General features: G+C 41.8%; 1 long non-coding RNA gene and 1 pseudogene across 1 annotated transcript in view; both read right to left on the bottom strand.

Moving 5' to 3' along the window:
* Positions 1–3,458: 3,458 nt before the first annotated feature.
* The window catches only part of LOC150054567 (uncharacterized), a 31,683-nt gene continuing 9,138 nt past the window's right edge, over positions 3,459–26,003 (bottom strand). Inside the window, exons 2-3 of the long non-coding RNA XR_016537643.1 lie at positions 18,289–18,354; positions 3,459–3,539 (exon numbers count right to left, since the gene is read on the bottom strand). This is a non-coding gene — a long non-coding RNA (uncharacterized LOC150054567). The remainder of the gene's footprint in view (positions 3,540–18,288; positions 18,355–26,003) is intronic.
* LOC150054568 (high mobility group protein B1 pseudogene) lies at positions 14,978–15,655 on the bottom strand (annotated as a pseudogene).

The raw sequence follows: 26,003 nt of genomic DNA, 5'->3' as shown, positions 1-26,003 counted from the left end.
ATCGTGAAGCTCCTCACTTAGAATTCCTCTAAGACCATTTCACTAATTTTGGATTTAAAACTTGTATTCTCGGGGCTGGGAGTTTGGCCTAGTGGTAGAGTGCTTGCCTAGCATGCATGAAGACCCGGGTTCGATTCCTCGGTACCACATACATAGAAAAAAAGCCAGTAGTGGTGCTATGGCTTAAGTGGTAGAGTGCTGGCCTTGAGAAAACCCAAGGACAGTGCTCAGGCCCTGAGCCCAAGCCCAGGACTGGCAAAAAAAAAAAAAAAAACAAAAAAAACTTGTATTCTCACTGTCTCTTTAAATATGTTTCAGTTGTCAGATCTGCTCTTGCCTACAAGGTAAGCATGATTAGCTTTATTTTTATAGATGAATAACTTGAAGCACAGAGTGTGCAGGTAGTTTGTTTAGTTCTAAAATTCAGCTCATTTCTCTTGTGCTTTGTCTCCTGGTGATACCAAAAGTACCTTAGGATGCTTTCTCCAGCACAGGTACTCGACCACAGTTCTGAGTACTGGATGTCCTTGAGAGTTGTGGATTAGACCAGATAAGGCTTTTGCTTAGGCAAGTCTTACACACACACACACACACACACACACACACACACACACACACACACACAAAGCATTTTCTGTAGAAGATGAACCCCAGTCAGGTTCATTCTCATAAGACACTGTAGTAGTTTCCTAAAGTTTCTGTAACAAATTACCGCAAATGTGATGACTGTTTTAGTCTCTTATTCGTAGCTATACCAAAATACTAGAGGCTAGGTACTTTATAAATAGAAGACATTTATTTAGCTCATTTTACTGGGAGTCCAAGAACATGGCACTATAGTAGCATCAACTTATGGTGAGGACCTCATGGTAGACAGCATCACATGGCAGTGACACTGCTAGAAAGTGAAACCACGTGATAGAAAAGGCAGTCAGGAAGAAATGGTGGAATTCAGATTTATTTATTCACAATATACTATAGGATGGGATGGAAATGGGACAGAATGGTAACCAATCTAGTGCTTCCAAGAGTCTCCATGAACTCAATACCTCTCCTCCTCCTCCTCCTCCTCCTCCTCCTCCTCCTCCTCCTCCTCCTCCTCCTCCTCCTCCTCCTCCTCCTCTTCTTCTTCTTCTTCTTCTTCTTCTTCTTCTTCTTCTTCTTCTTCTTTTCCTTTTGTGGGTCATGGGGCTTGTACTCTGTGTAGACGCTGTCTCTGAGCTCTTCAGCTCAAGGCTACCACCCTATCCCTGGGCCTGGGTGCTGTCCCTAAGCTCTTCAGCTCAAGGCTACCACCCGACCCTTGAGCCAAACCCCACTTCCTGTTTTCTAGAGGTTAATTGGAGATAAGCGTCTCAGGTCCTTTTGTGGCAGGGCTGGCTTTGAACCTTGATCCTCAGATCTCAGCCTCCTGAGTAGCTAGGATTATAGGTATGAGCCACCATGCCAGGCACACTACCTCTCTTAAAGACCACATCACCTGAGTACACTGAGGACCACAACACGTGAGTGTCTGAAGAACGAACTATATCTAAACCCTAACAGTGACCTAAAATACTAGACAAGGTTGTAGAAACCAAAAGTCCCAAAAGCGGGTGTCAGCAAGGCCACACTTCCTCTAAAGACACTGGTGACAACCCTTCCTTGCTTTCCTCAACTTTTGATAGCCAGAATATTAACTGCATTGCCCTAGTCTCTGCCCCCAGTTTAACACTGATTTTTCTATGCCTGAGTCTTTTCCTATTCTGTCTCATAAAGACTTACCATTGTGTTTAGGCCTCATCCAGGTAATCTGGAATTTTCCCCCAAATCCTCAAAATAATTATATATGCAAACACCTCTTTCCAATAGGTCATATTTATAGGTTCCCAGATACAATCATGTGTAGCATCCCCAGCACAGCTGTGCTAGGCTATCAGGGTAAGTTGCCAAGAGACAGAAAGGAATGTCTGGAGGCAATGAACAAGATTTAAAGGGAAGCGTCTGTGGGAAAGAATGAAGCAGTGCTACCTTCTGCAGTACTGCTAAGTTCTAGTAGAAATGAGCTGGACTGGTAGCACCTTTATCCTTCATGTCCTTTGCCAAAGAGTTACCCCTGAAGTTCAATGACAGCGAGCTAGACCTAAAGCACTAGTTCTTATCACACTGAATTTCTTTAGGGAGAGGAGTTCATGTTAGATTATAGATAAGCTGTGGCATTTTAATTTATCCTATTTTCTTCTGTATGGCCAGCATTCCATGGACTAGCTGACTTAGCTGTATGCAGGAGAAATGTTCTCTTCTAGATAACACCAGCCCAGTCAGTGGCCCTCTCATCTTTCCTTGTCTTGGGAAAAGTATTGGGAACAGAAAGTACCTTTCAGGGATTTGCTATTGACAGTATTTTTCTAAGAGATCATACATAGTATCTTTTAGGGCCCATGGTTTAAGCCACTATTCTGTATTAATCTCATTGCTGTGATCAAACACCTGAGAGAACAAGTTAAGTGAGGAATGAGGGATTTCTTTTGACTTATGATTTCAGAGGGTTCAGCTCATGGTTGGGGGTTCTATATACTTAGACAGTACATTGTGGCATCAGGAATGCATGATGGAGGAGCCTGGAAGACAAGCAGCAGAGAGAAAGAGAAACAAGAAGGGGCCTGGGACATGTCCTAAGTGACCTACTTCCTCTGAGTAGGACTTATCTCCTAAAGTTTCTAGAAGTTCCCAAAATAGTGGTACCAGCTGAGGACTATGAGTCCAACACCTGAACGTCTCAGAGACACCCTCCTTCTCACCTCAGCAGACAGGGGTAAGGCCAGGAGAAAACAGCTATACACACTGTCCTATGATCCCATTTTACTTAGCAAATGGCAACACCAGAGGCCACAGTTAAAACTGCCAAAACAGAATAGAAATGGGGTGGAACCAGGATGGAAACACAATAGAACCAGTTGACTACGGCCTGTTCAATTCTACAGAAACTCTAAAGGCTTCTGCTAGGTATGCGCATGCATGGGTCAAGTTGGGTGTGTGTGTGGTGTCATTTAGCAGTGGTAGAGGTGGTCATGATGGCAGTGGTAGTGGTTTTTAGTGTTATTCTATCATGTTATGTGTTTTCTGTGCATTTTAGAGAAGTTTCCTGGGAAATCAATTTTAAATTTAGAAGCCAAGTCAGGAAAGGCCCAGGAAGATGGAGACATAAGAGACACATTGCCAAAATTACAGAGCTATGTGTTCCATGGCCTTGCTTCTTAAAAAAAAAAATACCTTTAAGGGGCCAGAAGCATAACCTAGTGGTAGAATGTTCATCTAGCATGCACAAAGCCCTGGGTTCAATTCCTCAGTACCACATACCCAGAAAAAGCCAGAAGTGGTGCTGTGGCTCAAGTGGCAGGGCATTAACCTTGAGCAAAGTATCCAAGGACAGTACCCAGGCCCTGAGTTCAAGCCCCAGGACTGGCAAAAAAAAAAATTACCTTTAAGTCACTGTATAAAGAGCCAGCCTTGCTTCTTAAAGCTCAGAGGAGTGGTGGAAAGCTCCTGATGCCAGATTTCTGAAATGGAAGGGAGAAAAACAGTTACAGCTTTGTAACTATTGCCATGTTCTATTTTAAATCCGTTTCAGTACTTGCTGAGATGAGAACCTACTGGGCACCAGGTAGGCCTTCTCGTCTTCCAATCTGACAACCAACTAGGTGCTATTTTTTTTTTCACTTTCCAGATGAGATGCTAAAATTCTAAAAGGTAAGGGACTTGCCTAAGATCACAAACCCCTAAATGTCTAACCCATTCTCTATGTACCACAGCTTAAGAGAGAAGCAGCCCTTTCTTCCTGCAGTCTCCCACTTATGGTGAAAGGCAGAGCGGGAAGTTGGCCCACCATTCCATTTGAAAGCTGAAGGTTGGTGGAGGCAAGCACTCGGCACTACTGCAAGTGTGCAATGCAAGAAGAAGACAGGACCTAGTTCAAGTCTGTAGCATGCCCAGAAGCCTCTCTAGCCACCACTATTGTTTCCTGGGCACCCTCAGCACCCAAAAGGTATGTTTTCTTCATATTTATGTGTCACAGTTTCCTACACCCATGAGCATGGAGTATTAGTGAGTCAATTTCTCCATCTATGCAGCTCACACAACCAGAAGCCATCCCTGCTCTAATTTAGGAGGAATCAATAGGTGCCCACAAGTCATTAAAGAAGAGAAACATGGCCCTGGTGGCCCTGTTTACTAACAGGGAAATGCTCTCTTACAGAAGCTCTAGCACATGGCCTATGACAGATTTACATTCTCTTTCTTTTTAGCCCTGAGCCTGAGGACAGGGCTCCCTGTGCACTTATCATGCTTTCATAAGACCCTTTGTAGTTTGAGGCCCCAGAAAAAAGAGCTTCCAGGATGAGTGTTGGGACTTGGTGAGTAGGGGTGGGTGATGGGGTGTCAAACCAAGAAGTCATAAAGAAACTGGCAATTGCTACCAGGCTGCTGCAGAGGAGGGAGGGCCTTAGGTCGTCCTGCAGTTTCTGGAGAAGTTGACACATTTACTTCCGTGGAAAACTATTGGATTTCCACTATCTTTTCTTCCTCTTCTCCTCCTCCTTCTCATTTTTCTTCCCTCCCCCTCTTCGTTATTCTCTCCCTCCTCCTCCTTCTTGTCCTCTTCCCTCCCCCCTCTTCATTATTCTTCATTATTCTTCCCCCCCCCCACTCCTTTCTCCCTTCCTCTCCCTCCTTCTTCCCTCTTCCTCCCCCTTCTTCTCTGTGTGTTCTGGCACTGGCATTTGAACTAGCACTCTAACTTGTTTTTATCCACTCTTGATTAGCACTTTACCACTTGGGCCATACCTCTAGTCTAGCATTTTGCTAGTTAATTCGAGATAGTTTTGAAGACTTTTCTGCAAAAGTGAACCTCCATTGTCAGAGCCCAGCCTTTCTGAGTAGCTAGTATTACAAGCTTAAGCCATCAGTGCCTGATCAGTTTTAGTGTGTGTGTGTGTGTGTGTGTGTGTGTGTGTGTGTGTGTTCTTCTTAACAGGTGGGGGAAGAGGAGATTTAGATATAAAAATAAAACAATAACAGCAGTGCGTTATTTGGGTAACTTGGAAAGAGGTACTTCCCTCCCCTGTACCTTCTGGAGAACATAGTGGTATATGGCAGTGGTTTCAGTCCCAGGATCCCTTTTAGTCCTGAAATATACAAAGGCTCTATCTTCTGGTGGAAATGTAAAGATATTTATTAATTGTATAACAACAATAATGAACCCATTACATGCTAAAATAAATAATATATATTCCTATTTGGAAAAAATACATCTTCTAAAACAAACAAAATATTTAGCCAGAAAAGATTATTCTGCATTTTTGCAATTTAAATAAAAATGTCTATATTAATGGAAGAATTGGGCTTTCCTATTCACTTCTCTAGCCACCATATTTCAATGTGCTGTTTGGTTAAAGTATATGAATAAAACCTGGTTCTACAAAGATACATAGCTAGGAAAAGAAATCATGTACAATAGTCTGTTTTAAATCATTGGGGATATTCTTTTTAAATAACAAAATTTAACAAGTGTGTTAAATGTTAATTGCAATGTGGAACCCAAAGTCAGATTCACAAACATCTTATATTCTATATACTGGTTTCTAGAATGCCTTTGGAACTAGTTGCTGGGATCTATCCCAAGGCCTCAGTGTGCTAGGCAAACTCCATCACTGAACTATAGCACAGCTCCTTCATAAACTGAGAATGGGCCATTTATCCATGTGCTGTTTTGTCATACAATGTACTGGTCATTATAAAATCTTTATTGAGATATACAAACATTCTAAATGTTGACACATTTTATGTCATGTTGGTAAAAAGTCATATTATATTCATTCTTATAATCAGAAGTCAGTTGTTTGTGAAGAAAAAAAGAGCCTATATTCATATTTTATAAGTTTGGAAGTTTTAATTTTCAGACTTTGAAGCTCAAACTTTATCATTGGCAACAAACAGTATTGTTGGTTCTCCTTGAAATGACAGGCTGCCTTTGTTCATTTTTGAGAAAATATCTGCCAAATACCCAGTCTGAAAAAGCAGTCTTAGCTATTCATCTTCTAAGCCAAAAAAAAAAGTTGAGTATAGAAAGTGGCTCATTCAATTGGCAACTATAATAACTGCCCAAGTATTTTTCTGTGCTTTTCTATGATAACCATCAACCTTCGCAATATAGCAAGAGTACATTATGCAAACTTCCCATTTTGTAACACAGACTATTTTGAGAAGTTTCAATATCTGATATAACTAATCCATTTTCGTGCTTTAGCAAGGGCATTCTTGGGAGGAAATGTTTCTCCTGTAAGGATGTGGAATGCTGATAGTTCAGCTGGTGCTCTAGCCTTGATGCACACCAAGGTGCCAGAAGTTTCCCATCATTGCTTCTGTTGCAATGGGGTAACTATCAACACAATGAGAAAATACCCTGGCAGGAACTCTCCCCACCTGTGTGCCACCCTTTGTAAGTAGTTGGTGCTGGGATGGGAGCAAATAACTAAATGTCAGAGATGCTTGACTCCAGTTTTTCCCAGATGGCTACTCATATTCTTCACATCATTTCACACAAGTGTCTTGGCTTCCTTACATGTAACATAAGTTGGATAGATTAAATGGTCTCTGTCATCTTGTTATCTGAGGAGCACTGTGGGGGAGAGGGCTGACATTATCATTGACTTACTCTGATTGTCCCATTTGTTTCTAATGCTTTGTCCCTTCTCGTATGGCGTTGGGAAGGTATGTGAGCATATGTTTTCTCCCTGTCCTTTTTGTAGTGGTACTGGGATTTGACACAAAGGCTTCTCACTTGTAAGAAGGCACTGTACCACTTGAACCACAATTACAGTCCTTTTGCTTAGCTATTTTTCATAATCTTATGTTTTCCCCTGGGAAGAGGCAGCATCAAGCCAAGAACTCCTACTTATGCTTCTCTATACTAAAATTTACAAGTGTAAACCACCAGACTTGGATGAGTTGGGGAGGCGGGAAAGAGGAGTCTCATGAACTTTTTGCCCAGGCAGGCCTCAAACCACAATTCTAACCACTGAGTAGTTGAGATGATAAAGGTGAGTCACTCTGCCTAATCCACCAGTTTCTTCTTATCTCTTTACAAAATGAAGGGCTTCTAGCTCTCCCATAGTCCAGTTCACTGAGTAATCTATATAAAGTGAAAAGAGATACCTCCTTCTAGTGTCTTTCTAGAAGGCTGTATTGTGGAGGAATACCCCACTCTACTCTCGAGGGAGAAGCCTGGACAATGTAAGTTATTTGAAAACGTGTTCCAAGTGTATCGGTCTGGGGCACTGCCAGATCATGGGGAAGGAGAAGAGGTTCTTAAGTTATAAAGTTCAAGGCAGGAAAATAAGGACTGTAGACAAAAGAACATTTACATAACATATCACACACAGAGCAACACAGAGGCATAGTTCTTCCTTTATGACTTGTGTAAAAATGAAATAAAACTTAAAGCACAACTCCTTCTTCCTCCATTTTTGTAAAGCTTTATAATAAGTACTTGAATTCTTTAATGGAAGAGTTCAACCAGGTATCCTGGCATATCCCTATTATCCTGGCTACTTAAGGTGAGGGCATTTAGAGGCTAACCCAGGAAAAGTGTACTGGGCCTTATAGCAAAACAAGCTGGGTGTGGGGGTACATACCTGAAATCCCAGCTACTAAGAAAGTGGAGTTTGGAGGATCATAGGCTGGCCCAAGCAAAGTTAGTTTAAGACTCTATGTGAAAAACAAAACAAAACAAAACAAAAACCACCCAAAAATGAAAGGCAAAAGGCACAGCTCAAGTGGTACAGCATTTGCCTGGGATGCATAAGGCCTTCAGTTCAAACGCCAGTATTCAAAAGAAAAAAAGGAGGGAGGGTAGGATCATAAACTGCCATCAAAGCCTCTTATGCATTTGGTCTATAAAAAATGGGTGGTCAAAAGTGCTTGAAACTAACGTCTACCTAACCATTAATCACTCACCAGGTTAGAAGATGCTGTCCTGCCTCTGTGAAAGGTACTAACACTCTTGACATGCCAGATACTCAGCTAATAGAGGTACTCTCGAGTTCTTCTATGCTACAAATCCAGGTGACCACTCCTTGAGGTTAGTGCTATTTAAGCCCAAGTCTCAACTGTCCATTGTACATACAATTCTGATGAATCAACTTCATTATTTTGAAAAACCTATCAAGTGTGAATGTAAAACAAAACAACAAAAAAAGAGATATCTTGTTCCTATACAAGTATGCTCTAGAAAGGCTACATAAGGGCAAGCCACACACACAAAAATTGTCTTTGAATTTGATGTGGAAAAGAAATATAGAAATGATCAGGAAGGAAAGATAATAAAGATTTCAGAATAATTCTGGACTCAGATTGCTTTGTGTCTTTAAATTCTCATTCTACAGGAGGAGTAGTGGGTGGAAGAGAAGACAGGAGAAAATAAGACAAGGAAACCCCATAAATGAGGTGCCAGTGGCTCTTGATTATACTCCTAGCTACCATGGAGGCTGAGATCTGAAGACAGAGGTTCAAAGGCAACCCAGACAGACAAATTCAAAAGACTCTCCACTCAACTAGCAAAATGCCAGAACTGGAAGTGTGGCTCAAGTGGTAGTGGGCCAGCACTGAGTAAAAAAGCCAAACCCACGAAGAGCACAAAGCCCTAAGTTCAAGCTCCAGTATCGGTACAGGAAGAAAGGAGGGAGGGAAGGAGGGAGGGAGGAAGGAAGGAAGGAAAGAAGGAAGGAAGGAAGGAAGGAAGGAAGGAAGGAAGAGAAAACCCATAGATGATCCCATGATGTTATAAAGTCCATGCATGCAGAGGTTTTGCTACTGGCTAAAGTATTACTTGGTACCTAGAATATATCTGGAACAGAGTAAAACTCAATTTGCAGAATAAATTAATTGTGAAGGTATTTGAGGCAAGGTACATAAAGCAGAACTGCAGTTAATACATGTCTGACCCCAGAAAATATTCTGATCTTATGCCAAAGGATGGTGTCTAGCCAGGCACAATAACTCATGCCTGTAATCCAAGTTAAACAAGAGGCCGTAGGTAGGAGACTCAGCAGTACCTTGGGCAAAAAGGGAGACCCTATATGAAAAAGAACACTTTCTTAGCAAGTACGGGGCCCTGAGTTACTTTGAGTTTGTAAGTTTCATGTATGTTCTCATCATTTTTCATGATCCCCCGCAGATGACACTATCTATGTCTCTTCTCCTACTGGACAGGAGTGTTTTACCTGCATTGAGAAGCACTTTGTTTACCCATGATTGGTTGCAAGAGTAAAAAGAGATAGACCCAGGTCATGAGACCTTAAAGCTTTCCAAATTTCCTTTCTAGAGTGTAACTAGAACAGTTTACCAGAATCCAGGAAGAAAACTTGAGGAGACAGACTGCATCTCTAAAGACATGTCCAAAGGGTGTAGGCAGTAGGAAGAAGCAGCCATGGCTTTTAAATTCTGCTGAGCGAGTACACTACTGTGACAACTTGTCCACATAGTAAATGCCTCCCTGATTCCCGCCCCCCCTCTCTCTCCCTCTCTCCCTCCCTCTCCTCTCCTCTGCATGACCATGGGACCAGAACTGATAGGGCCAAAGACTATGAATGGAAACTGGAAGCTATGAGAGGCAGGATAAATCCTTCTTCCTCTCAATTGTCTGTGGAAATTAGTTTGTTACGGTGACAAAAAAAATTATACAGAGAGAGAGAGAGACTAACACAAGTATTTAAGTGATGGCTGATATCTAAAACATCACAATGTATCTCAATTAGCCTTTCCCAGAATCCTCTCTGCCTTTCTAATTTCCTCCCCACCCCACCCCCATTCCTTTTCACTTTTCATTTTTATTGAGCAACATTGAACACCTGTTTAAAACTACCATCACCTAGGGAACACAAGTCTCTGTTAGAATCATACTTATCATCACATCACAGGCATTAAATAATGAGCACTCCACTCTCTTGTTTGCAGAGCTGTATTCGTAGATCTTAGCAAGAAATGAACATGCAAAGCCCAGTCTTCTTTTAAGCTGCCTCTGAGGACTTCTGGGTTCTTCCCTCTTCAAATCTCAGCTTCCTGGAAGCATTCCTCTCTTCAGCAATACAATAAGTATCTGTGGAACTGTGTTGATTTGACATTTGAGTTTGACAGAGGCCAGCGTGGGGTCCCCCCTGAGTTACTGTTTATAGAGACAGACCAGAGAGCAGTGACATCATCACAGCACTTGGCCTTTGAAGTCTACACCTTGGAAGGGTTGTAGGAATTTCAGATGAACTCATCCCCAGCTATGTATTTCCAATTTATTATTCAAAGAACACAGACTTAGTCATCCTTGAAGAAATGAGACTGCTATGGCCGTCTTGTCACTTGGGCCTGTTTTCTAGGATAATCAGATCCCAGTCTTGCAGTCTGAGGAGATGGCAATATTTTTGAGTATTGTAGTAGTTTTGATTAAACTGCCTTTCCTTTTGAAGATTCAAATCAAATTAACGAAAGAGAGAGCCCCCTTTATACAATAAATGTTTGAGGTTGTAGAAGACATGGTTTGTTTTGTTTAGCTGTTTATAGCTTGGATTTGTTTTTGGTATTGGGGGGTTGGTGGTACTGAGGTTGAATTCAAGGCCTGTGCTTGCCAAGCAGGTGCTCTACTACTTGAGCAGAGAATAAGAAGGGCATATACAATGTTTCTTTTTTGTTAAGGCACTAGGGTGTTGGACATGTGATGGACCACTTGACCTATGCTCATCAGCTCATTTGGGTTTGGGGTTTGTTTTTGCATTTTTCAGTTTTCTGTTGTTGTTTTTGGTGTACTCAAGTACTGGGACTTGAACTCAGGAGGTGAGCTCTGTGGCTTAGCTTTTTCACTTAAGGTGGGACTTGAATTCAGGAGATGAGCTCTGTGGCTTAGCTTTTTCACTCAAGGCTGGTGTTCTATCACTTGCACCACAGTTCAAGTTCCAGATTTTTGATGGTTAATTGGAGATAAGAATTTCACAGTTGGGCCGGGAGTTTGGCCTAGTGGTTAAAGTGCTTGCCTAGCATGCATGAAGACCTGGGTTCGATTCCTCGGTACCACATACATAGAAAAAAGTCGGAAGTGGTGCTGAGGCTCAAGTGGTAGAGCTCTATCCTTGAGAAAGTCCAAGGACAGTGCTCAGGCCCTGAGCTCAAGCCCAGGACTGGCAAAAAAAAAAAAAAAAAAAAAAAAAAAAGAATTTCACAGTTGGGCCAGGAGTTTGGCCTAGTGGTAGAGTGCTTGCCTAGCATGCATGAAGACCCGGCTTCAATTCCTCTGTATCACATACATAGAAAAATGCTGGTAATGGTGCTGTGGCTCAAGTGATAGAGCTCTGGTCTTGAGAAAGTCCAAGTGCTCAGGCTCTGAGTTCAAGGCCAAGGACTGTCAAAAAAAAAAGTATTTCACAATTGTTTTTGCCCCAGCTTCAAGCCATGCTGCTCAGATCTCAGCCTCCTGAGTAGATAGGATTATAGGCCTGAGCCACTGGTGCCCAGCTCCTTTGGGTTTTGTATTTCTATTTGAAACAAGGTCTCATTACCTTTACCTGAGCTGGCCTTACATTCATCCCTGTCTCTACTTCCTGAGTAGCTGGGATGATGGGTGTGTGTGTATCACCAGGCCCAGTGACAAGACTTCTTATTTAATGTTTACTACTCGGGTTGTTAAAGAAATACCTAAAGTTCATATTTCTGACTTATTTGAATGTGTATTTGGAGAGACAAGAGTTTTACTTCAGTTCATATGAAGTTTTATACAGCAATTTTTTACATAGTCCTGAAGATGAATGAAACCAATACTTTAGGTCTAAGAAGATTTACTGGTCATAACTGTATGACTCTTTTTTGTTTGTAAAGCAGAGACTGTGTTTCTATGAGTCATTTTCTTTAATCCTTAGTCCAGTAAACTCACAACGGCAGGAACGCGACCGTGTTGCTTGTCTGTGTATTGGCAGTTGCTCGGCCTGCTTTAAATGGCTGCCAAATTCCAGCGGACTAGGAAAGAATGAAGGAATGGAAGAACGACAGATCCCAGCAGGAATTGCTTCACATATGCACAGGATAGGAACCTGACCTTTAACAGTGCGTCCCCCACTCTGGGAGGGGTGTTGTCCTTCCTACTCATGTCCAGATGTGTTCAGCCCTTGCACCTGTTTCCCTGTCATTAGCAACATCTGCTAATATTGAAAATAGTTTAGGGACTTCCCACCTATGAAAATCAATTTCTGTAAAAGTATAACCAAAATAAAATTTCAAGGAGAGATGGAAATTTCAAACTTTTGTAAGGCAATGTGAGTTTACTTTGAAAGGCACTTGCTTGCCCTGATAACACTCTGAGCCCCCATATCCTAGCAATCAACATGCATGGATAAGGAAGCCTCTTAGCAGCAATGAGAAAGGAACCTTCTTACCCAAGTAGGATACTGGGGTCATTTTCATGCAGTATAACAAGAATACTTGCTGCACGTGAGCCACGCCGTGACCCCACAGAATTTATGTGTTGATGTCTTAATCTCTGGCTCCTTGGAATGTAGCTGAATGTGAAAACAAAATCTTTGAAGAGAGGACAAAGTTAAAAATGAGAGCCAGCGGGGCTCTGGTCGATTACCCCCGCAGTTCTGCCTACTCAAGAGATTGAGATCTGAAGATCTCAAAGCCAGCTGGGACAGAGAAGTCCTCATGAGACTCTTATCTCCAACTAACTACCAGAAAACCAAAAGTGGTGCTGTGGCTCAAAGTGGTAGAGTGCAAGTGTTGATCAAAAGAGCTCAGAGACAGAGCCCAGGCCCTGCGTTCAAGCCTTACAACTGACAAAAGAGCTGGGGGCGGGGGGAATACTGGAAACTCATGTCTATAATCCTAGCTAGTCAGGAGGGTAAGATCTAAAGACTGCATTCGCAGCCAGCCCAGGCAGGAAAGTCTGTGAGACTCTTATCTTCAGGCAACCACCAGAAAACCAGAAGTGGCTCTGTGGCTCAAAGTGGTAGAGCACTAGCCTTGAGCAAAAGAGTTCAGGAACCATACCCAAGCACCAAGTTATTCAAGCCCCCTAACCAACAGTTAAAAAAAAAAAGAGGAAATGTGACACAGAAAAAGAAAACACCAGATGTGTGTGGAGATTGTGTGAGGAAAGCAGACCTGCTACAACTCAGAGCTTAGGCTTCTGGCCTCTACTGCTGTGAGCAGAAACCTTTCTGTTACAGAAGGCTACTGCTCTAAGGCCTTTTGTTGTTGAAACTTTAACTAACCCAACACTTACTACAAAATTCTTCATCATAGTGTGAGCACAAAAATGTATCTGTGCAATGCACACCTACTGAGCTACGTATAATTGGGATTACATAATGAAGCAAAACTGATGATATTGTAAGAGATCAAGTTTTGCTGGAAAAAAGCCTTTGGCTATACCTTGTCACTAGAAATTATATGCTACTTGACACCTGGAGCTACATTTTCTTACCTCTAAAAATGATTCTTTTAAATGTTTCAGATTTTTCAGGCCCATATCTTCTCCTCTTCACATTCCTCCACCATCCCACTCTCTCTGTATACATCTCATCACTGCCCCCCCATACTATCATAACACATCCTCTTGCCCTTTGGCCAGCCAACCCTGATATCCATATTTGGCTCTGCTTTTAAAAAAAAGGAGGGGGAGGAGGAGGAAGAGATGGAAGAGGAGGAGGAGGAGGAGGAGGAGGAAGAAGGAGGAAGAGGAAGAGGAAGAGGAAGAAGAAGGAGGAGGAGGAGGAGGAGGAGGAGGAGGAGGCCATTGTATTTTGCTTTCTTTGGTTTTCTAAGTCTTTAAGCTGCTTCCTTAACCAAAATTTGGGAACAGGTTTTAAAACCTGTTTGTGAAGGCTAAATTTTCAGTTTGACCTCTAATCAGCCAGGGAACATGAGAATGGAAAATTCAGCCAGCAGTCCTAAAGTTGGCATGTGTTTCTACTATGAGAGAACACATTGCCAAACTTGGCAGGAAGTCTCCTCTGTAACCGGCAAAAACTGGCAAGGACCATAGGTCTGAGGGGCAATGTTTCCTCCTGCTCCAGCCTGCAGAAGCTCCTGGCTCCATCTGTAGTAACCTGTACCCCACACTCTTAGGGGAGGCATAGGACATGGCTATAAGAGGCCCAGAGAAAGGTACTTTACTCTGAATTGTAAAAGTTTCATTTCCTGAAAAGTAAGATAAGAGGATTTGATCAGATAAGTCATTTTCCATTTTTTTAACTGTAAAAAAGAACTTTGTCATTTACATGTATGAAAATGGAACAATGAAACCTGTTCAGTGTTTTAAGAAGGGGGTGGGAAGGAGTTAAGGGAATTACACTTAGAGGAAGACTGATCAGAATACCTTGGAAATTGACTGGAAATGTCATAATACAATGTCACAACAAAATCCCCCTGTATAACTAAAGCATGCTCATTTTTTTCTTCTTTTGTTGGTCATAGATTTTAACCCAGGGCCTAGCCACTGTCCCTGGGCTCTTTTTTTTTCTAATTAAAAAAAAACTGTATTTACTTAGAAGCATTCAGAATGTCAACAAAACAGCTGCAACTTTTTTTTTTGCAATTACAGACTGGTATTCAGTTAACAGAACAACAATTATTTTATATAAGCTTCGTCAGACAACTGAAGATGAAAAAACTACCGTCCCCATATATATAACTAATTTGTGCTGTGCACCAACAAGAACCAGCTTTAAATTTTCATGCCAATTTACAACCTGCATACTGTACCAGGCAAGGTTAGTGGCTATTGAAAAGACCACCAGGACAGGGCTATCTAAAGACACATTCGGTAGTGTGTTAACTATACAAAAAAAAGACACTGCACAGTTTAAAAACAAATCTTACACAGCCTTACATTTCAATTTTTTTTCTTTAAAAGGAATGAGTTGTGTACAGGGGGGTTAAATGCTTTATAGACAAGGAAAAAAAACTGCTCTAGAACCAACTTATTCATCCTCATCCTCTTCATCTTCCTCTTTCTCCTCATCCTCTTCATCTTCCTCATCTTCCTCCTCTTCCTTCTTTTTCTTGCTCTTTTCAGCCTTCACAACCCCTTTTTTTGCTGCATCAGGCTTTCTTTTAGCTCAGAAGTCAGCAATATCCTTTTCGTATTTTTCCTTCAGCTCAGCAGCCTTCTTCTCCTCAGGCTGCTTGTCATCTTCAGCTGTGTTGTTCCACAGCTCTCCCAGTGTTTTGTTTTGTTTTGTTTTGTTTTTGCAACATCACCAATAGACAGGCCAGGATGCTCCCCTTTGATTTTAGGGCGATATTCAGAACAGAACAAGAAGAAGGCCGAAGGAAGCCTCTTAGGTGCATTGGGATCCTTGAACTTCTTTTTTGTTTCCCCTTTAGGAGGGATGTAGGTTTTCATTTCTCTTTTATAACCAGCCTTGTCCGCCTTGGTCATGTCTTCAAATTTCCCTTTCTCTTCAGCAGACATAGTTTTCCTCCTCTCTGAGCACTTCTCAGAAAACTCTGCAAAGTTGACTGAAGGATCCGGGTGCTTCTTCTTGTGCTCCTCCCAGCAAGTTTGCACAAAGAATGTATATGATGACATTTTGCCTCTCGGCTTCTTAGGATCTCCTTTGCCCATGTTTAGATTTTCCTCCGAGAGGCACAGAGTCGATCGGTGCCTGTCTGGCTCTCACTTGCCCCTGCACTGTCTCTATGGAGCTCAATGTATCTGTCCCTGGACTCTTTTGTTCAAAGCTAGCACTCTGCCACTTTGAGTCACAGCTCAAAGGGTTTCATGGATTTTCCTACCCAGGCTGGCTTTGAACTATGATTCTCAGATCTCAGCCTCCTTAATAACTAGGTTTATAGGCACCAGTGCCTGGCAATGTGCTAATTCTTTTCTTTTTAAAGAACTTTATCTAAACAAAATTATGTATGATTTTGTAGTAAAGGCATAAAAACCCATATCAAGGTGGCCTGGCTCTGGACCTGGAAAAATGGGCAAGGTCCTACCTATTGTCACCTTGTCTGGCCCAGAACCATCTTCTCCTGCTGCTGCTCCCCCTTCTCTTCTTCTGTACCACCTCCATCCCCATCTAAGGACTTCCATGGAACCACCCCCATGTTTCATGGAAGGGTGGATGGAGTGGGGAGGGGATTCTCAGATTTTATTAGCTCTAGGGCCTGGGGTATTCTGGGTAGCATTTAACAATGGGCTCTGGGGAAAGGTGTTATTTTATAGTGTTGGCTGATTTTTGTGGTATAAATACTACTAGCATGGCTAAATTCAAGCTACAAAAGTCAAAGTCACACCATTACATGCAGAGTCAGGCATTCAGTATCATCTCAGGTAGTATAACTGTGAATCAATGTGTTTTGAAGACTTATTACCTCGCTTTTTAATGTAGTTTGATGATCCATTTATATAATTCCACATGCAGATAATAATCAGCATGCAAATCTGAAAATTAGGCAGTTGGTTTTTCTTTTGAGTTGGTATTCAGAATACCACTACTGTGACCTTTTTAGCGCCTACATTCTAAATGTTTGTATTAAAGTATAAACATTTGTAGCTAGAAAGGGCAAAGGAGGATAATGTTAGGGATTTGGGGATTGTACTGAGCAATGATTTTAGTGTATCATCCAGCACAGAGACAACAAATTGGCAAACCCTAGGTGGCCAGCCTCCTGCTCAGCCTATGTTTATAGGTCCTGTACTTGGAGTTAGCTTTTCAACCAGTACTGAGGTAAATTTAGTCCCATCCTGGTACCTTCTGTCAACTGGCCTTATACTAGGCAAGGACATCAACTAGACTGATGCCTGTGGCAAAATTTTATCAATAATGTACTCAATACCTTAATAACTTTAGAAATAACACAAACAAGACTTCTGATGCCACAGCTGAATGCCAAGAGGCTCTACCTGACCCTTTTGGTAGCCATGATGACACTGTATTAGGGAGGTGCAATCTTGCTATCTTATCACTCCTCCTGGCTTCTGTCTCCTTGTGGGGAGTGTCCATGTTTACTTCATACTTTCATCCCTTCATTCCTCTCAGAGTTTTTGAACACAGCATAGATACCCAATAGCCCAGTTAAGAACACTGATTCTGAGCTAGACCCCAGGAACCAAAAGCTCTGTCACTTATTACTTCTATAACCTGTGTGAACTTTTCTGTATCTCAACTTTCTCCTTAATAAAATAAAGCTACCAAGACCTGCTTCATGGCATTCTTGAGAGGATGAAATGAAATGCATGTATACTAAATACTTAAAACAATGGTTGGCTCCTAGAATACACTACTTAAAGGTTATGATACATTGTAAATAACATATATGTGGTTATATATTATTATTATGTGATAAATAAATGAATACAGGTACTTAAATGTATGAAGAAGGAGGTCTTGCATATGTATATGTAATGGAATTCTTCAGTAGACAAAAAGGTCAAGTGTGGTTTTGTAATAACTATAATTATATTAACAAAGAGTAACCTTGGCTATCATTGAGTGAACTTTTGAAATGTACTTCAGAAGCATTATTTAATTAGCTCCTCATAAAAATTAACTCCTTACTCTAATAGAAAGGAACTGCCATTAGCAATATTACACAGAAAGAAGAAATAAAACCAAAAAACGCAGTCTCCTGGGGCATGAGTAACTGCTAAATTTTGAATGTTTGTGTCCTTTCAAATTTTTATGTTGAAATCCTAACCCCAAGACTATGTTACTTAGGGACAGGCCTCTGAATCTCTTGCTTAAAAAGGAGGTGATTAGCAGAGCACTCATAATGAAAAAGGGGCTCACTTCAGATTACCTTTATACCATTTTCATTGTGTGAGAACAGAGCAAGAAAGTGCCATCTATGACCCAAGAAATAGAGCCTCACTAGATACATAAAGCTGCTGGCACCTTGATCCTGGCTTTCCTTACTTACAGAACTATAAAAAGCAAAAGCCTATTGTTTATAATCTCTCTAGTCTACATTCCCAAGATCACAGAGTTCATTAATGATGGAAATCAAGACACAATCTCTTGACCACTAGCCTACAAAGCTGTCTTAGCTCACAGCCCCACTGCCTTCCATGTCTACACAAAGCCCACCCTGTGACTGGCTATCTCCTACCTATGAGGGTATGACCTTAGCTTCTCCCCAGGCCACACAAGTAGAGTACCTCTATGTTTTTTCCTTCTGTAGGAGAGAACTTCTCTAAGTCAGTGGTGAGGACTCTCCTTCCTATCATTGCAGCATCAAAAAAAACAAAACAGCAGTGGTGATCCTTACCCATTACTGAGCATAGAGTCCTTCATACTCCATATATCATAGCTTCCTCAGTTCTCATGGTGATCCCTATGAGACAAATGGAGAAACTGAAACTAGGAGACGTTAAGTAATCTGTTACACAGTTATAGGTCAAAGCTGGGATCTAAACACAAATAGAATTGATCTTGAACCCATGTTTTTAATTATGTCTTTTTTTAACATGCTTAATGGCTCCATGTATGCTGGATGAGCAAAGCCTCTATCAAGCCACTCAGAGCTGTAAGAGGCTTAAAGGGAACCATTGAAGGGCCAGGAACGGCCCTTGGGAGGCAGAGATAGGACTGAGGTTCAAGGTCAACTCCCACAAAAATTAGTGAGATCCTATCACCAAAAAAAGCCAGATGTGTGGGTGATTATCTGTGATCTAGGCTACTCAGGAAATAGAAGTGGAAGCACAGATAGGAGGATCAGGATACCAGGATGCCCAAGCAAATGTGTTAGACACTATCTAAAAAGCAAACTAAAGGCAAAAGAAAGAAGCATGGATCAAATGGTAGAGAGATTACCTGGTAAGCAAAAGGCCCTGAGTACAGTTGCCAAGATTTCAAACAAGCAAACAAAGAAAACTCAAACACAGAAAATAATGAGAACGAGAACATTTAAAGATATTAACAAGGTCAAGGTTAAATTCCTGACCAGACTGTGAGACAATGCCCTTAATGTGACAGAAATCTGACTGAAATCTACCCATCTGAATTTCCCAAAGACTGTACTCCATTGTCAGGTGAAGTATTAGGGATCTATGTATTTCCTGTACCACTGAAGGACCAAACCCAGGATTCTGTACATGCTACTGAGATGCTTTGCCACTGAGCCACACATATACCTACAGTACCGCCAAGAATTTTAAACTGAGAGCAATGGAAAATTTAGCTGAGTAGAACCAAGAACTGATCTAACCAAGCACCCCCAACTTCTCAAAGCCACCCTCATGCAGAGGAGAGTAGAGAGTTAAAAGTAATTAAGATGGCATCAAGCTATTTCTTTTCTTTTTTTAATTCAATTGTAAAGGTTATGTACAGGAGGGTTGCAGTTACATAAGGTAATGAGTACATTTCTTGTCAAACAGTGTTACCCTGCCCTCATTTTCTCACTTTCCTCCCCACAACAGAGTGTCTTATAACTATTGTTGTTGCATTGGTTCACACTTTGTCCTTTGTCTCACCATTTTGCTATTCCCCTCCCTTACCACATCAGGTAAACATATATGAAAGACACAGAGTACCAAAAAAAAAATAGGTTTATCCCCTGTTGTAAAAAAAAAGAAAAAAGAAATAACTTCACACAGTACAGTAAGCACACACACACACACACACACACACACACACACACACACACTAAACCTCTTGTTTACATATCTTGGAGTTCATTTCAATTAGCATCATTTTATATGGTCATATGAACATAGCTATTGAGCTATTGTGATCCTCTGTTAGGACTATCCTAGATATATTACAAATGAAGGAAACATGGAACCTATGTTTCTTTGAGTCTGGCTTACTTCACTTAATATGATTATTTTTCAAGTCTTTCCTTTTCCTTACAAATGGGGTGATGGCATTCTTTCTGATGGAAGTATAGAATTCCATTGTGTATATATACGACATTTTTTTGATCCATTCATCTACTGAGGGGCATCTGAGTTGGTTCCATATCTTAGCTATAGTAAATAATGCTGCAAAGAACATAGTTGTTCTGGTAGCTTTAGTGTGGCCTTGTTTGTGATCATTTGAGTACATGTCCAGGAGTGGGATTGGTGGATCATAGAGGAGCTCTCTGTTTAGTCTTTTAAGGAACCTTTACAGAGTGGTTGAACCAGTTTACATTCCCACCCTTTTAGCTACATCCCTGCCAGCAACTGTTAATGTTTTCTTGATAACGACCACTCTAACTGGGATGAGGTCGTATCTCAATGTAGTTTTGATTAGCATTTCTTTTATGGCCAGAGATATCCATTAAGCTATTTCTACAGCCTTTTCCTCAAGTGACCTACTGCCTGCTTAATAATGCTCAACCTTATTAAAATCATGCACATATTCAACATATCAATCTATGAGTATAATGCATCTTGATTAATGTCGCCTCTTCCATTCTTCTCTCCCATCTCTTCTAATCCCACCATCCCCTTCCTGATTCCATTTTCACATATCTACACTGAATATTATGAATTGAAACCCCTTTGTGCAACCACTTAAAGATAATTTTAAAAAGTAAATTTTTTAAAAAGAGCAATGACAGAGCAACTCACCAGTAAAAGTAGCTGAGCAGAGAGAACAGAGACACCAAGAGGGCGTGCATTTAAAATGAGTGCTTGGAATGTAGTAGAATCTTTCAGGGAAAGTTTTCTAGACACAGCCACAACTACAGTTCATAAAACATAAATGAAATTATTTCTTGGTACAGATGTAATATATACTTATGGCAAACAAAGCAAAAAAATACAAAAAAGCAAAGAAAGAAAAAAAATTTGTAAGAAGTACCCACCTACCATCTCACCTACCCAAAGATGCCTTCTGTCAACCCCCTCAACACTTTGACAACCAGCATTTGTAGGAACAATGTGCAGAGCTGAGGCATGGGTGTGGGGTGTGTGTGTGTGTGTGTGTGTGTGTGTGTGAGAGAGAGAGAGAGAGAGAGAGAGAGAGAGAGAGAGAGAGAGAGAGAGAGGACAGCAGGGGTAATCCTGGTGTTTTGGTCTACCGTCAGAGTAAATGACAAGAAATCCATCTGACTGGGAATGCAATTGGGACTAGCATTGATGTTGAGGACCGAGGTCGAGGTCAATTATATCTCTCAGGCCAGGCAGAGATTCAAAGTGGAGTAGCAATACCAGGCAATCTAACTAAGCAGTGACATGATTGAAATAATCATAACAGCAATACAGTTAACACTGAGTGCTTAAGACTGTATTGGTAAGTACTTTATCATCCATCTTCTGAACTAATCCTTACACTCACCCTGCGAAGTACTTATCTCCAATGCAGAGAGGATGAGAGCTTTGTCTAGATTCACACAGTAAATGAGTTCCAATCAGAAGGCCCTTTGCAATCTTTGGTCCTCACCTCAAGTGCACAATTCAGAAAGCTGAGGAGGAAACAGGGTAGTTAGCTCCATGATCCTTCTGATGAAGTTCCATATACTCAAGTCTAAGGGTGAGGGCTGCTGGCCTTGGAGCAAACCATAGGAGTAATCCTCTGGCCAGTTCTCTGTCTAGATTTTACGGACCCTCAGGTCTTAAACTTTGACCCTGGACCTTCTGTAGGCCCTTTCTATAATATACTGTTTTTTTTGTTGTTGTTTTCGGGGTGTTTTTTTAATTGTTTGTTTGTTTGTTTTGCCAGTCCTGGGGCTTGAACTCAGGGCCTGGAATATACTGTTTCTAACTAAGCTTCTATACTCAAGACTGGAGTAAAAGTCAAAACCGAGTCACTTACAGTAAAGCTTCAGATACCCAAACAGAAACTAAGTTCTTATCTGACCTTCTGTGAAGCCTAGAAAGAGATAATAGCCAAATTTCCCAAATCGGACAGTTTCAATAGGCATGATTATAAAGTGCTGTCTGCTTTAATCCTTAATAATAACAAGGAAAGGTAAGGGGATAGAAGTGTAACTCAGTGGTAGAATCGAGGCTTACTATTTGCAAGGCCCTGAGTTCAATCTCAGCACTAAAGGAAAGAAAAAGTAATCTGATATTAACCGATTACTTTTCTACTATTTTTTGTTTTGTTTTGTTTTTGTTGGTCGTGGGGATTGAACTCTGGGCCTGGGCACTGTCCCTGAACTCTTCAGTTCAAGGCTAGCATTCTACCACTTGAGCCACAGTACCACTTCCGGTTTTCTGGTTGTTATTTAGAGAGAAGAGTTTCACAGACTTTCATGCCTGGCTGGCTTTGAACGATGATCCTCAGATCTCAGCCTCCTAAGTAGCTAGGATTACAGGTGTGAGCTATCAGCACAAAGCTGTTTTCTACTATTGTCTCCCTATCACTGTAACTTTGACCGATTTACTTTTTCTTCTTTGTTTTGGCTGTCTTTAGCCTTGTTCCTCTATTAAAAATAAACCTCAGAGTTGGGAATTTAGCTCAGTGGAAGAGCCCTTTCCTGGCAAGTACAAGGCCCTGGGTTCAGTCCTTAGCTCTAAAACATAAGGTAAAATAAACTTCCTCTGCTCAGTCCATTAGGATAAGTTTTCTATTTTATGGAATTGCAACCAAAGTTTTAGGGCAAAAAGTCTTGGTTCTAGGAGTCCCAACTGGACTTGGTTTGGTCATCCACCCCTCCTATATGAAGCAGTAGTGACCATCAGAGAAATATTTAAGCATATGTAGCCAAATTGGGTGGACAAAAGGATTCAATGACCCCCAAGATTGTCTTCAGGGTACTGACATAAATCTTCCATTTAAGCAGTGGAAAAAAAATGTATGTGTAATGGGTATTTAGGTGGTCCTGGTCAACATGTCATCTGGTTGATAATTATCCCAGGATGGATTAGGTGTTTCCATGAGAAGATGGCATTGTTTAACTAAGGAGTGGTTTCAGCTTTTGTCACAAGATGTTTACTCTTGATCCTGTGATCCTGTCCTTCCTGGGATTCCAAAGTTACTAGAGGCTAGGTGACAGTGAAGGGGAGAATTGACTGTTAAGAAAATCTCTTAAGGGCCCGGGAGTTTGGCCTATCGGTTAAAGTGCTTGCCTAGCATGCACAAGGACCCGGGTTCGATTCCTCGGTATCCCACATACACAACCAAGCCGGAAGTGGCAGAGACAAGACACAACCAAGCCGGAAGTGGCAGAGACAAGACTGCGACGGCGACAGAGAGCGAAAGAAGCGAGCTGAGCTGAAGTGAACAGAGCCCAACCGAGTGGTGGCCGGAGCGAGCGGGGCCGGAGCGAGCAGGGCCGGAGCGTGCGGGAGCGAGCCGAGCCAGAGCCAGCGAGGCCGGAGCGAGCGGGGCCAGAGTGAGAAGGGGCCGGAGCGAGCGGGGCCAGGAGCGTGAGGGAGCGAGCCTGACCAGAGCAAGCGGGGCCGGAGCGAGCGGGGCCAGAAAGAGAGAAGGGGGCCAAAAAAAAAAAAAAAGAAAAAGAAAATCTCTTAACAGTGAAGAGAGAGGGAGAAGAACAAAATGGAGTTAGTTAAGCCAGTGCCCTCCTTCAGAATGAATTATTCCTGATTCTAGACTCACAACCAAGGCCAATTAACATACTTAAACTATATTTGTTGTACTTTGGCTCTGGACAGAGAGTCACCCATGATGATCTCTAGAGATCACTTGCACTAGTCCTCTCACCTATGGCTCTTTAGATAATTGAACAAAAGAGAAGACTTATATGGGGCTTTCAGTGATAATAGTAAAGCCTGTGAGAACAGTCATAGGCGTGGCATGCCAGAGAAGACTGGAGCTGTCTTCTGAGCTGGGTTTGGGAATGGAGCCATAAAATCAGAACCACTGTATAAGGATAAAGTGTTGCTACATGACATGACCATGAACATTCCCTTAGACCAAAAAGTATGAAAGCTACTGATAAGAACCACCATTCTGCATCTTTAAACTCTCATTTCCTGTGTGGGAAACTAGAAATGTTTCTCTTTCTTCTCCATTTCTCCCTATCTTCCTCACTAAAAATTCCACCCAGAGAGATTCTCCTTCTGAGACATCATGAAATTCTTTTCATGAGTAGATTTCAAGGACCTGTGACTTTATGTGGAAGCTGAGGGAAGCCCTCATTATCAACCAGTGACAATTCCAGCTATGCAGGAGGCCTCAGGTGGGAAGATCAAGCTCTGAGGCCTGCCTGGGGAAATCATGAGACCTTACCTTAAAAGTAACTAAAGTAGGACTGGAGATGTGACTCAAGTGGTAGAGTGCAAACCATGAATTGAAAAAGTCAAGTGAGAGCATGAGACCCAGCACACCATAAAAAATAAAATAAACCAACAACAACAAAAACAACTAAAGCCAAGAAAGGGCTAAAAGCAGACAGAAGCTGTAGATCACTCGTGTACCAAGATCCAGGTCCCAAGTTCAAACCCCAATGGAAAAAAATAAGTTACAAGTGAACATGCCCCAAAGTATAGAGTCAGATGTACTAGTTCCAGCTATTTGGAAGGCTGAAGCAGGAGGACTGCTTGAGTTTAGGAGTTCAGGACCCAACCTGATCAACACAGTGAGAAACACTTTCACATTGCTTTTAAAAATTAAAATAAGCCAGGCTATGGGGGCTCATACCTATAATCCTAACCACTCAGGAGGCAGAGATCTGAGTATCAAGATTCAAAGCCAGTCGAGGAAAGAAAGTCCCCAAGACTCCTATCTCCAATTTAATAAAAAGCCTAAAGCCAGAAGTGGAGCTGTGGCTCAAGCGGCAGAGAGCTAGCCTTGAATAACAACAACAATAACAAGAAGAGATCGGCGGAAGATGGCGGCGGTTCAGGGTAAGACATACTGAGCTCCTGCCAAGATTCTTGTACTGGCAGTGCAGGAGACAGTCCTTTAACAGAAATTGATTCTAAGTAAGCTTTAGGACCACAGAGAACTCAGGCAGAGAGCTAAAAAAGGAAAAAAAGGAAGAATACCAGGACAAAAAGAGAGCGTGGGGCTCCGCCGCAGAGCAGCCGGGAGACAAAGGCTCTTCTGAATCAGAGCAGAGAAAGTGCCATGGCAGTGCAGACCCGCTGGCTGCAGACAGAGCCACACAGAGCCTGCGCGAGCCCAGAGCCAACACATGGACCTGCCAGCTTCACGGAACCGGAGAATCCAGCAATTTGTGAGTAGCTCCGAGGAGAAGTTCCCACTTCTGCTCCGGGAACGGCATTGGGAGGGAGCCCCTCCCCCTCCAGCTGAGAGCAGCACCATCTTGACTGCTGGCAACGACCCAGGCCAAAGCAATTGGAGCCTGAGAGGTGTTGCTGACAGCACCACCAACCTATAGGGCAAAGGATTTCCCAGAGATCCCTTAGCCAGAAATCTGGTCCCAGCGCTGCTGAAGTCCATCCCCCTGCGCCGCGCAGACCTGGTAAACAAAGCCGCCTGTGGATCTTTCAGCTTTGTTTTAACAAACAAGCAATCTCGTCCGAAAAACCACAAAGCCAAATCACAAGAGAAAAAGACGTTGTGAAGTGTTTAGATCCCGAGTTTAGTGGAGACACAAGTTTCCTAACCTCTCCCCCCACCAAAAAAAAAAAACCTGAAGAATACCCTATTTTAATTTTTTAACCCCATTTCATTTGCATTTTTAAATGTTTTTATTTTTCTCTTTGCCATTTAACCTACACCTTTTTTCCTAATGTTATGATTCATTCTTTTCTTTTTTTCTCCTCTCTTTTCCTGCAATCCTGCTCTCACTGTGGTCATTCCTAGAAACACAGTGACAGCTCTGGGTACAGTTTGAATAAAAATGATATCCATATTGATACAGTTACCTGCTTTTTAAACTCCGGGTTCTCAACCCTAGTATCTCTTGGGTAAGAACTCAGAACAGTAAGGAATCTCCCCCCACCTTTTTTCTTTTGTTTTTGTTTTCGTTGTGTGTGTGTGTGTGTGTGTGTGTGTGTGTGTGTGTGTGTGTATGTTCTGTTTTATTTTGTTGCTGTTTTGTTTCTTTTTTTCTCTTTTTTTTCTTTTCTTTCTTAAATAGGTATCATTGAAATCTCCTATATCAACCTCTCTCTTTTCTCT

The sequence above is a fragment of the Megascapheus bottae genome, chromosome 14 (assembly GCF_031878675.1).
Source record: "Megascapheus bottae isolate mThoBot1 chromosome 14, mThoBot2.hap1, whole genome shotgun sequence".
Taxonomy (NCBI): Eukaryota; Metazoa; Chordata; class Mammalia; order Rodentia; family Geomyidae; genus Megascapheus; species Megascapheus bottae.
The sequence above is the reverse complement of the archived record's forward strand: the minus strand, read 5'-3'. Positions and strand labels throughout refer to the sequence as shown.